Raw genomic sequence first — 9,945 nt, forward strand, 5'->3', positions numbered from 1 at the left:
ATGGACAGGGAAGCCTTGGGTGCTGCAGTCCATGGGGTCACAAAGAATCAGACACGACTGAGCTACTGGACTGAACTGAACTGAAGAACTTTGCCTTGTTTAATGTTGCTGCTGCTGCTGCTAAATCACTTCAGTTGTGTCTGACTCTGTGCAACCCCATAGACGGCAGGTCACCAAGGCTCCCCCGTCCCTGGGATTCTCCAGGCAAGAACACCGGAGTGGGTTGCCATTTCCTTCTCCAATGCATGAAAGTGAAAAGTAAAAGTGAAGTCACTCAGTCGTGTCCGACTCTTAGCGACCCCATGGACTGCAGCCTACCAGGCTCCTCCGTCCATGGCCTTTTCCAGGCAAGAGTACTGGAGTGGGGTGCCATTGCCTTCTCCGCAAAGTGGCCCTGGGGAGAAGCAATTATGGAGAAAATTATTTAAAGCCTTAACAAGCTGAAGAAGAAAATCAGCAAATATTGAATGTCCCAATAACATTTTGATATCCAAAACAAATGACGACTTTTCAACTTGCTGAGAGATTTCTTAATTACAAATTATAAACAGTCTGATGTGGAGCAGTTTGATAAATTAGTGAAAAGCATTGTGCTTATCCACAATGGGAAAATTGTCCACTCTGGTATTCTGAAGAAAAACCTTATTTACATTCTCTGCTGTAATATTACATTAGATGTTGTTACATAGTTCATTACCATTTAAAATTTAGCCTCGATTTCTAGATTAATATTGTGACATTTATAATGAGAGTAAATATATTGTAAGCTGCACAATAATCTAGAGTTTATAAAGCATATGGAATTGGTGAAGCCCCATATAAGAAATCCCAATTTTCTCTGAGAGTCGAGTAGGAACCATAATAGGAAATTTTCCCCATCCTCTGATTCACTGTGGACAGCCTAAATACAAACATCTTGAGAGCAATTTCATACCATCACATCTACTGACTCAGTTACTGCTTCATAGCTGATACATATGGTAAAATCAATTCCCTCGGACTGGACCTCCCACTCCAAAACCGTCACAGGATAGCTAATATGAGTTTAGTGGTGGGCTAAAAGATGACAAGAGTTTCCCTGGTGGTTCAGTGGTAAAGAATGCACCTACAATGCAGGAGATGTCAGTTCAATCCCTGGGTCAGGAAGATCCCCTAGAAAAGGAAGTGGTAACCCATTCTTGTATTCTTGCCTGGGAAATCCCATGGACAGAGGAGCCAGGTAGGCTACAGTTTATGGGGCTTCAAAAGAGTCAGGGACAAGTTAGTGACGAAACAACAGCAAAAAGATGACAAAGATGCAGCCTTGTTTTTGACGAACTCATAATCAGAGTGCTCTGTGTCCAAAGAAGAGGATGCTTGGGAAGCATTTGAAAGGAGAGTATAGAGTGCTCCGTGTGAAAGTTAAGGGCAAAATTCCAGAGACTGAAGATCTATGTGCAGCGTCTGAAGGCACCCGAAGAGACAGCATGGCAAAGAAAGACAGATGGCATGAGACCAAGAGAATGGCATGAAGAAAGACAGGAGGCTTGAAACAGTGTGGTGTGGCGAGATGAGCAAGAACTTCAGTACCACTGCAAGACCGAGTGCAAGGTTGGGACTGGCAGAAAACTGATGATAAAGATGCAGTGTGGAGCACATTACAGAGCTTGGTTCGCTACACAAAAGGGTTTTGGTTTAATCTTATTATGGCCATCAGGATAAACCAAAGAGGACACAGAGGCAATGGGTCCCTTTGTCATTAAAGATAACCGAGTAGAAGAATGTGGAAGAAAAATAGGAGGAGGAGGTGGTCTGAATAAGTGAGATTCACCAAAATGAAGTTACACTTTGTTCTTTGTAAACTGAAGGGATATCTAGCCACTGCTCTCAGTGTTCAACCTGCCCCTCCTGCCTCTCGTGTATTTCTGGGTCTCACTTTCCTCAGTTATCTCCCCTACCCCCATCATTTGAAATGAGGGACTGTTTAAAATTGACAGTCAAATGGTGAAGGGTCTAGAGTGAGGAAGTGCTGTGATCTATTATGAAATGTAGAGAACTATGCTTATCTGGTGCAATCATCACGGGCTTCGTGGAGGAGGTGACTGTTGAAGTTATGCAATTTATCAATTAAGAGGTGGACAGAGTAATAAGAACATTAATTTCAGACTCAGAATGATGATCCAGGCTCTCAGTGCAGTGAGTGGCTGGCTGTCAGGTCCACCCTACTTCACCCCCGCTTAGAATAAGTTTCTGTGTTGCCAAGTGGAGAGTTAAGTTAGATAACTATGGCTGTTTTATGTGGTTCTCTGAGGAGAAAGGACTTGGGGGTGGGGGGCAGTTGGTTCTTGCTGGATGGAGAAGGAAACATGTCACTGGACCATGGGAGTATAGACAAAAGTGGCAGGGCTGCATGTGAAAGAATGGAAGAAAGTCATTCTGTGTATTTCACCAGTAAAAGAAAAGTTATACCATTCTCTGCCAGCTCCCTCTAAGCCAGGGGACTGACTTTTAGAACATTCTGGTTTACTGAAAGGCTACCAGGACCTTTTCCTGAGTCTGAACCCTGGAAATAAGTTTCTGAGCTAGATGATGTCAGCTGAACTTGAGATGCAAATTATCCTCTGCTGCTCCCATTGCTATTTTTAGCCCTTACAGTATGTGATCTCTCTCAAGGACAACAGGAATGTTCATAAACTATGCATAGGTCATGATGGTGCTTAATGGAGAAATAACCATTTGTTAACAGAGCATTAAATGTTTAAGAGTCCATTAGCATAAAACCTTTTTCTTTTTTTTTAAATTTGGGACTATTTTCTAATACGCCTCACGCCACGAACCAGATGAGTGTTGCGGTATTGAAATTCATAAAGGTGCCTAGTCTTTTTGACCCTACCAGAGTCTAGTAGGTGTTTCACCTAATTCTTTGGAAATGTCACATTTAATCACTCTTCAATGACCAGTTAAACAGTCAGCTGTATCACCTCACGGGTCCTTTGCATAAACATTTAGAATAATTAGAGGCTGAATCACGTCATGGCCCTTTTATGAGTGGAGGTGGAGGGGGTATGCCGTTCCTTGCTGAAGAGGGGCCTCTGATCATTGCAAAGACAACTCTGCGTGAGCCACCTAAAAGAAGCCAAACGCGGCTGGGTCTTCCGTTTGCTTCTGTGTACAGAATTGCTGGCCATGATGTCAGATTTTACCTCTCTGTGTCTCAGCAAGGGAAGCAGAAAGAGGGTTGATAGGAACAGGAGGCAAAAAGAGAAAGAAGTGGGTGGTGTTGCTATCTAGAGCTTTGCCAATCAAGCTGAGAAGAGCTGCAAAGTATTAAGAGCCAAAATCTCTCCAAGCCAAATTCTCCCTACTCCCCATGGCCTGTTCAAGCAGGGCTCGGGTCCATGCCAGGAAAAATGGAGACAGGGCTGCCCAGTAGACCAGGAAAGGAGGTCAGCACAGGGGACCTCTCAGACCAGTTCAAAAATACAGCATTTCTTCCCACGCCTTTCCTTCACAGAGCTGAGCTTTCTGACTGGGCTGCAATCTGTAATTTATAATGCTTGAATATGAAGACTAACTCCTGAATCTGCTGGGGTCAGAGCACCCCAAGTCTGCAGGTAAAACCCCAGCCTTGATTCTCCCGGGAATGCAATTTCAATGCTTTGGCCAGAGAACAGAATGAAATATTATAACAGAAACTTCGGTCCATTTTCTTTCCCCACAACACTTGAATCTCCATTTTACAAATACCTCTAGAGGCTTTGGATAGAGAGTATATTTGAAAGATCAATGATGATTGCAATAGTAGAGAAGAGAACAGGTCAAAAATTGGCATTTCCTTTTTAAATCAGACTAACTAGTGAAAGTCAAAGATCTTAGATATTTTATTTGGTCTGTGCAGGAACCTTAGAGATGGCTGAGCTAACTCCTTTGTTTTGCAAATGAGGAAATTTATACAGGTTATATTACTTGCCCCAGGTAACAACACTAGTTGGTGGCAGAGCTGTTCTTGTTTCTGTATAGAAACCAAGTATACAAACTCCCTGGGGAGAAGTTTCATTATTAGTCTTATTTGTTATCAATAACAATCACAATAATAGCAATTACATTTCCACAACCAAACAGCTTGAGGTAATTTTGTATTTGAAATGAAAAATGATTAATACAAACCTAAGAAAGAAGAGAGTGATCATATATTAAATATATATATATGCATATATATATGTATAATACTAAAATCATAGAGTTGAAACTTTGGCGCTCACATTAACATTCTCAGGCTAAGCTGAGATGTGTTTTAATTAACATCATTGATATAATTATACACTCACATATATTTAACAAAGTTCAGCTACTTGCATTAATCATATTGACAAAATGAAGCATACTGCTGTATTGAGGGTGTTGGTAATTACATTATTCTTGGTCCTGATACATTGTAATATTTTGTATCAATTTGTATTTATCTTTTTACATTCAAATGCAAAACACCCTTCCTTATTGTTATGATGCTTTACAAATCAGAATATACTGTGTCAAAACATGCAACACTTAAAATTCAAAACACTGTGAGTTTAATAGACTTATTTATAACCCCGACTACTGCACAGACCTTTTCACATTTACTAAATTCTGTGTGTTTTAATTTGCCAACGTAGATCGGCTTTAAAATAAATTTCCAGGGTTTAATAGCCATTAAAAAAAGTAAAATGATTTTAACTACTTAATCACATTTTTATTTAGATGACCTCTGTAGGTGTGAAGTTAATACCTTACTGAAAGTGAGTGGGAGAAGGAAGGGCTAGTTCACATTACTGATGTTCACTGCAGAATTTCATTAAGGAATGATTTCCATTCTCTTCTCCTTTCTTTACATTTTTCCTATACTCTCATCCAGAAGCAAGTCTTATAAGATCCAACTGAACCTAGCATTTGACTACATTTGTGCCTTAGTTGGGCTTCCCTGGTAGCTTGGTTGGTAAAGAATCCACCTGCAATGCAGGAGACCCCTGTTTGATTCCTGGTCAGGAAGATCCACTGGAGAAGGGATAGGCTACCCACTCCAGTATTCTTGGACTTAGTCACAGGGGACACAGTGCCTTAGTAATGGGGACACAATGAAAATGATTAGAAAGTAGTTATCTGCTTCCTTTTTCTGTGATACCTATAAAGGGCTGATATTCCTATCAGGAATACTAAGAATTGGGGTGAAACTGGGAGATATAGTGTCTTCCACTATTCACCACACCTACTAATCCAAGTATATTTGTTATAGTGATTGCATATCAGGGCTTTTATTTTTTTAATTAATTTATTTTTAATTGGAGGATAATTGCTTTACAATATTGTGCTGGTTTTCTGTCCTATGTCAACAGGAATCAGCCATCAGTATACATATGTCCCCTCCCTCGTGAACCTTCCTTCCACCTCCTATCCCGTCCCACCCATCTAGGTTGTCACAGCACATCTGATTGGAGCTCCCTGCATCATACTCAAGTTTCCACTGGCTATCAAATTTTAAGTAGGTTAATGTATATGTTTCAATGCTACTTTCTCAATTTGTTCCACCCTCTCCTTCCCCCACTGTGGGATTTTATTTTCTAGGGAAAAAAAAAGTAATTGCTTTAACTAAGATACTACAAGTCTTCATTCTTTTGGGGACCCATTTTTGTAACATAGTGTTTTGTTTATAAAGTATTCTAAAGTCTTGGTAAAGAGAGAGCTCAAAGAAGCTCTGTGTTCCAAGATGCCTAGAAACATGTCTCCCCTGGATGCCTCACCTTGCCATCTATAATCTTACAATGTGTGAAACATTTATTGGGGAGGAGAGCTGGCATGCACCGTCTGCTGGGAAGAAATCAATAGGCATGTCTGGATTGGTATACTAGACTTGTCTCCACAGTGGCTTTGCAAGTTAACAATTAATCTGGGTTGCAATTACTAATGTCGTTTACACTCTGTGTATGTGCGTGTGTGTATACCCAAGTCAAATGTTTGGAAGTGAATATTGACGAGGTTGGTTACCATGGACCTACTCTATATTACTTGAAAAGCATCAGGCTTCTCTTCAAAGAAAACAGAGATGCCAGATAAGATGTATAAATGAAACACATGATTAAGAGTATTAATCCTATCGAATTTCAAGTGTTTTGCTATAATCTTGATACAAATTAGTTAGGCCTAGGAATGAAAAAAAAATGTATTTGAGGGTTTGGTGGATTACTATAACTCTGTTGGAAAATTGATTCTAAAAATACAAAGAGACAAATGATTGTAAAAATAAATTGTGAACTGTGTTTTCTTATTAATTTGTTCATTCATGCAGTAAATGTTTTGATGACCTACTATGTTTCAGGCTCTCTTATAGGCAGCACAGATAGAGTGGCGAACAACATGAATATAACTATTGGCTCTCATGGGGCTTATAGTCTTTGGAAAGTAAAAATCAGTATTAGTCATTCATTGTTAGCAATTCCTAGGCTAAGTTTAGATTCATAAGTAGTGATAGTCTAGTAAGTATTCACACATTTGTGGATCGTACACTTTTCCAGTAACATGCATTCATTTTCTACACAGAGGCTCTTTATTGTTTTGCTTTTCTCTGACTGAATCCCAAGGATCTGCCCATCACTTTTGGACTCATCCAGCTGAGTTAGGGACTTTCTCCATTTCCAGGATCATGTTCCAAGAGTCCACAGAGGTTGAACTGAGCAGACAGTGCTGTGTTATTGCCTTCTCTTCAGCTTATTATCACCATGACCTCTAGATCTCTCTCAGTACCAGCTCTAAATAAATTTAAAACTTGAATCCTTGGGTGTCAGGCATTGAGAAAGAATGTGGAATTTGCACTTGACCTCATATCTTTTTGTTCCAAGTTTATACTCAGTACATTATAATAGACAAAACAAATCTCAAGGAATTTCTATCTCAGACTCATAGAGTTGATGAGGAATGATCCACGTAAATTAAAACATGTCAGCTGTCTTTATTGTAGGGGAAAGCTTGGCTTCCTGTGTGGAGTCCTGGGAATTGGGCTATTAGCCATTTTGAATTCACACGCCTGAATGCAGAGGCTTGGAATGGTATAGTTGTTTATTCAGAGCCCAGATTTGTGTTCTTACAGAGGTTAGTACCTCTTACAGAGGTTACTTTCATCTCTCTAACTAAATCAGGGCTCCACATGAGGAAATATGGATTGGCTTAGTGCTAAGCCAGTGCTAAAGGCTTAGTACTAAAGGCCCCTAATATTATTGACTCCATAGTCATGGTTCCAGTGTTTAGCCATATCTTCTGGTCTTAATAGCAGGTGAAATTTTCTTGAAAAAAAAAAAGAGAGAGACAGAGATCCTTCTGGAATTCTTGATGAAAGCATTGAGATTTGTTATTATTCCTTCAAAGAAAAAAATCCCTCCAACAGATCTTCTCTTCCTGGACTTAAATTCTTTATAACGTGAAAGGCAAATGGGAAGGTAGAGTTGGGATTTTCCCTTATTGAGTTGTTGATTTATCTCTATGATTTCCTGAATCAGTAGCGAATCAGCTCATGTCCCTACCATCCACTGAATGTGGCACATGGGAAAACTGTAGCTCTGTTACTGCCATTCCTGGCTGTGATTTTTAACAAAAAAAAGACCATGTTTGTGGTGCAGGGACATGAACAACAGTCACAGTGCTAAACATAGAGTGTGTGCAGTTCTTTAACAAACGTACCTCCATTTCAGGCACATTAGATGGAGAGGGTTGGCTCTCTAGATTTTGAGATCTGAGTATCTTTGGGGAAAACTTTTGAATCAAGATTCAGCCACTATGATGCAAAGAATAAAATATATGTGGGTACTGAAAACAAAGGAATCACAGGAATCCTTTGTACAAGAATCATTACTCCTTCCTAGAAAGGAGATTTGCAGGTGGGAGGGTAGTCTGTGGTTTTTAATAAACAAGAGAACTTACTGGGTTGGCCAAAAGATTCATTGGTGTTGAACCCAATCATACAAGGCTTGTCTTGGGCAGTCAAAAAATGGGTAGATCTCCATACTTGCCCTCCAGAATCTTCAAAGTTTCTTAACTGGGCTCAGTCAAGTATTCAGCCCAGATGCTCTCAATAACACCTTGCTTTCTTAAGCCTGCATCCTTGGAGCCAGCTCCCACTGTGTAAATGGTGGGCGGAGATATATTCTAAAAACAATGGAGGGCTGAGAAGCCTCAAATTGCCTGGGTCCAGCTTGTGGGTCAACCAGAGGAAGTCATTTCGTCTTGAAGACTTCATCCAACAGAAGATGAAACAGAGAGGTTAAGTAACTTGCTCGAGGTCACACAGTTGGCTAGTGGAGGCTCTAGAATTCAAATTTAGGCACTAAGGCTAGCAGAGATAAAGATGACAGTCACAATGGCATGCATTACAGTCTCTCCTGATGAGAAATCTTCTAGGGAAATTGTGTAATACCAGGACTAAGCTTCTCAACCCTGGCTACTCATCAGATATCATCAAGATTTTTAAAATGTCCAATACCTTCTAGAGAGGGAATTGAAGCAAAAAGCAAATAATTTGAATTAAAGATATTTTTCTGCACTTTTGCATGCTGTGTTTATCCACCAAGGACAGTTTATTGGTGATGTACCACTGCTTTGGAACTGCAGTTGTGTTCAAGGCTGATCATGTTCTGACCTAAAGGAGCTTCTGTAACTGCAGACCACATGTACACAGAATTACACAAATTACTCAGAAGAAGTCTAGGTTGTTATGTCAGTGTTTAATAGAAGGATCTAATGGCGTCTGAAAATCAGAGAAAGCTTCCTGGAGGAAGTGACATTTGGGCTGACACTTGGAAAGATGCGTTATTCTTTATTATATGTTGATTAAAGTAACATAATTCCAGGAATACAAAGTCTCTTTTAGGGCAATGCAAAAGAACGTTCAAATTACTGCACAGCTGCGCTCATCTCACATGCTAGCAAAGTAATGCTCAAAATTCTCCAAGCTAGGCTTCAACAGTATGTGAACTATGAACTTCCAAATGTTCAAGTTGGATTTAGAAAAGGCAGAGGAGCCAGAGATCAAACTGCCAACATCCGTCGGATCATCAAAAAAGCAAGACAGTTCCAGAAAAACATCTACTTCTGCTTTATTGACACCTAAGCCTTTGACTGTGTGGATCACAACAAACTGTGGAAAATTCTTCAAGAGATGGGAATACCAGACCACCTGACCTGCTTCCTGAGAAATCTGTATGCAGGTCAGGCAGCAACAGTTAGAACTGGACATGGAATAACAGACTTTCCAAATCAGGAAAGGAGTATGTCAAGGCTGTATATTGTCACCCTGGTTATTTAACTTATATGCAGAGTACATCATGGGAAATGCTGGGCTGGAAGAAGCACAAGCTGGAAACAAGATTGCCGGGAGAAATATCAATAACCTCAGATATGCAGAAGACACCACCCTTATGGCAGAAAGTGAAGAGGAACTAAAAAGCTTCTTGATGAAAGTGAAGGAGGAGAGTGAAAAGTTAGCTTAAAACTCAGCATTCAGAAAACTAAGATCATGGCATCTGGTTCCATCACTTCATGGGAAATAGATGGGGAAACAGTGGAAACAGTGACAGACTTTATTTTTCTGTGCTCCAAAATCAGTGCAGATGGTGATTGCAGCCATGAAATTAAAAGACGCTTACTCCTTGGAAGGAAAGTTATGACCAACCTGGATAGCATACTTAGAAGCAGAGATATTACTTTGCCAACAAAGGTCCATCTAGTCAAGTCTATGGTTTTTCCAGTAGTCATGTATGGATGTGAGAGTTGGACGGTGAAGAAAGCTGAGTGCCGAAGAATTGATGCTTTTGAACTGTGGTGTTGGAGAAGACTCTGGAGAGTTCCTTGGACTGCAAGGAGATCCAACCAGTCCATCCTAAAGGAGATCAGTCCTGGGTGTTCATTGGAAGGACTGATGTTGAAGCTGAAACTCCAATACTT

General features: G+C 40.2%; 1 long non-coding RNA gene across 1 annotated transcript in view; it reads left to right on the forward strand.

Annotated features, from left to right (window-relative positions):
• Positions 1 to 3,474: 3,474 nt before the first annotated feature.
• The window catches only part of LOC122431189, a 17,559-nt gene continuing 11,088 nt past the window's right edge, over positions 3,475 to 9,945 (forward strand). The window contains exon 1 of the long non-coding RNA XR_006266461.1: positions 3,475 to 3,593. This is a non-coding gene — a long non-coding RNA (uncharacterized LOC122431189). The remainder of the gene's footprint in view (positions 3,594 to 9,945) is intronic.

The sequence above is a fragment of the Cervus canadensis genome, chromosome 29 (assembly GCF_019320065.1).
Source record: "Cervus canadensis isolate Bull #8, Minnesota chromosome 29, ASM1932006v1, whole genome shotgun sequence".
NCBI classification, from domain to species: domain Eukaryota; kingdom Metazoa; phylum Chordata; class Mammalia; order Artiodactyla; family Cervidae; genus Cervus; species Cervus canadensis.